Source organism: Triticum dicoccoides, chromosome 1B, assembly GCF_002162155.2.
Source record: "Triticum dicoccoides isolate Atlit2015 ecotype Zavitan chromosome 1B, WEW_v2.0, whole genome shotgun sequence".
NCBI classification, from domain to species: Eukaryota; Viridiplantae; Streptophyta; class Magnoliopsida; order Poales; family Poaceae; genus Triticum; species Triticum dicoccoides.
Genome location: NC_041381.1, coordinates 38,866,228 through 38,869,910, shown reverse-complemented (window position 1 = coordinate 38,869,910; position 3,683 = coordinate 38,866,228).

The window sequence follows — 3,683 nt, the reverse complement described above, 5'->3', positions numbered from 1 at the left end:
GTGATATTATTGCACTGTAGATGGTAATTTTTTATCCAGATTACATACTTAGTTTTTTAAGTATTTTTTATTGGAAATAGGTAGTATGGGAATGTTTAACTCTTTTTGGATTCTTCTAATATAGTATGAAATATACTGCCCATTTTAAAACCGCATAGAGTATACTCATGTATACCTGTAGGCTGTAGTATGGAGTTTTTTTTTTTTGAGGATCTGTAGTATGGAGTATGAACATGTAATGATTGTAGTATGGAATATGCACTACTAACCTAAAATTGGAGTACGAAGTATAACCATTTGATTATTGGAGTATGGAGTATTAACACCAAGCTGGAGTATGGAGTATTAAAACCCTTTTACGTGTATGTGTCCCAAAAAAGTAGTATCTCGTGTGTGTGTTCGTTTTAGAATTATGGTGCGTACAACATACTATACTATAGTATGGAGTATATTTACAAAATTTCACATAGAAGTTTTTCTTCACAAAGAGTATGGGTGTATGTGTATATATATATATTCTTTTCAAAAAAAGAGTATGTAGTATATCTTTTTCATGTAGATATAGTTTTTTTAGTATGTAGTATGTAATATGTAGTATGTTGTAGGTAATAGTATAGAGTATATGTGCATGTTGTGGCAAAAAAAGAAGAAGAAAAAGAAGTATGTATGGAGTATACATATAGGAGTACCGTGAACGTGATTTACAACAGTGTATCTACATAGACATCTAGCTAATGCATCCGATCAGATCAGTATGAAGTAGTACACGGCACCTAACGGCATGCATGTACATGATGCAGACATGATGCAGATGTGATGCCATGCATGGATCATCGGAAGATCTCAATGGGAGGTTCCCATGACCTCCGCCACCGTACATCATTAGCGGCGCTGTCGTCGTGCGCCGTATGTTGCCCTTGCACCGCTGAACTTGTGGACATGCGGCCATTCGTCGTCGTTGCCGTCGCAACTAAGTAGGGCTGCATTTGCGCATCTGCAGCAGCCGTACGTTGTTCTCGTTGCAGCTGACATGCCGATAGTCGCTGTTAGTTTCTGCGCCTCCTAGGTATTGACACCGTCGGCAAACACTCGAATGCAGGAGCAGCATCAATCCATGCGCGCCCAAGACAGGACTCGGCGGAAAAAAGAAATAAAAATCAGTATCATGTATACATACGATTGCTTTTCGATCCAATTTCATACTTGAAACACGTCATTACAGTTGGCAGGAATGGGGAAGGACATGGCCGGAGGCCGGCGCTAGAGAACATTGGAGCCATGTCCCACCTGATGATTAAACAAAAGCATAATAGGAAATGAATCAGCTTCTCACGTATATGCATGTACTTCAGCAGAACAATGATTGCTTACCTTTTTCCTTTAGCCGTTTTGTTGAATATCCGCTGGACGTAGAGATCTCGTTGGAGAGAGAGATGAGGTTATTTTGATTGCGTGCCTCTAGATCCAATCTTAAATATATACAGACGACCAAAACGATCGGCTAGGCCAAGAAAATCGGGGGCTCAGCAAACTAATTAAGCGGGTCCAAATAAATCCACCTTGCCTCCACCCATAACCCGTTAAGATGAGATCGGATCTTGATGCAATCTGATGGAGCGGGGGCAGTGGTAACTACCACTAGGTGGTAGGATGTATTTTTCCTATATATATATATATATATATATATATATATATATATATATATATATATAGGAAAAAGCAAAGATATAAAGTTTCACTACAGAGATTGCAATCACGGACGCCCATATGTGTTGGGATCTGCTCCCTCACCTTTCCCCATTTGCATTTTCTTCTTTTAAATGATCGATGGATAATTCCTCTTATAGCCAAACCTGGACCACTCACATTGCGTCCAGCCCTGTAGCGCGCAGTAGTAGGCTGGCAGGACAGCAGGTTTGACAGTCGTCGGCCCGTGATTGCAGCCGGAGGTGTGGTTCTGGAGAACCGTCGCGGCCCATGTACATGATAGGTGCGGAACTTTATCCACCATCTTTCTCTCTCGCTCGTTTATCCACCCCGTTGCTCTCTCTCGCTCGTTCTCCATCCCATCCAGATCCCGCCGCCCCCAACCCTCTCACCCTTCCCCTCCACAACGAGCCACCTCTACCATCCCGGCGAGTCGCACCGCCTCAACCCTCTCCCACCCTCATCTCGGTGCTCCCCATCCCTTCATCATGCTACCCAACGGGATCCCTCCCTCTTCTGCTGCACAAATACCAGTGAGATGGGGAGACGGGGCACGTCGATATCGTCATCAACCTCGCCGAGCTTGATCCGGGGAGACCAGGGCCCCAGGCTGCCGTAGTGCTGGACGCTGTGGCCGTCTCCTCCCACTGGCGGGAGACGCAGGGCCTGTCGCAGGCTTACTCGGGAGGGTTGACGGTGGGCACGACCTGTACTGCTTACTGCTGGCCTCTCACGGCCTTCTCCTGGTCCACAGCTACTCCGTGATCCAACTTGGCGGCATTGAGAAAAGGCCTGTTTTTTTGTGCTCGAACTTCTTGCTTCTTCCCTTTGATTATTGGTTCGCGTGTGATTTTGTGGTTGCTTGGGCTGGATAGGACGTCAAGCTGCAAAAGTAGTAGTAGCCAGGTTACTACTACTCCAATTCTTTCTAGATTACTTACCAGGACGTTGAATGAATCCAATTCTTTCTAGTTTGTCTGCGGATGTATATCTAAACTTTTGTGTTCCTAACTATGGCCCTCTGACTGTAATGTTGTTGTTTTGAATTTCCCCCTCGCCTGCTCCCTGATCCAGGCCTGCTCTGGTGTCTCAATGTTTTTTTGTTTGGTTTCCTGTGTGATGCATTTTGGATTTGATGATGCAGGTGACTGGCCGTAGATGTGGTCTGGTGTCCCAAGCTTCTGCCTCGAGGTCGCCATGCTTCACCAAGAATCATGCTGGTGCTGCCTTATGCTCGCCATGCACAGAACTGGGGTCGTGAGGAGGAAGACAAGGCCACGCATGAGAAAATTCAAGATGGAGGTGGCACCAAACATAACTTGAGCCTGATTTTTTTTCCTAGCTTAGCGTTTTGCTTTCATAGGTTTGGAGCTCTAAATTTAAGCTTTTGATCTGAATCTTCAATTGATCCATAGGTTTCTGATCGTTCTGAACAAATTTGCGATACACTGCTGTGGACGCACCAATACGAGGAGTGCTGGATTTGGTGACCGCGCTTGTATATGCTCTTAATGGTAAAATTATCGAGCAAACACGCAAACAAATAGAATCAACAAATCAAGGATCAACTGACTGGCATGCGCGAGGCAAAGGCATCGAAGACCACCACCAAGAAAACAATGATGTGCAGATGGAAACGCCACCACCAACAAATCAGATGTTAAAGGACTAGAGAGAGAGATAGGTAGATATATCACCGCAAGGCTAACATTACACAAAAACCTTCGCCTTACATTGACGAAACGATGCATACCCACCCGAGGGCACCTTCTTTTGCGCACAAGAACCTTCTCCATAAGGTGGTCGTTGCACCCACCGACATATCACGCGGAACCTCCATAATGCACTGCGGGAACCATCAATACACCTACAGTAGGAACCCTTTTTTAAGGAACGAGAACCCTTCCAAACAACATAGACCATGAGCATATTGACGGCTTTTACACGTCGTTGATGGGAAAGAGGGCGAGAATGAT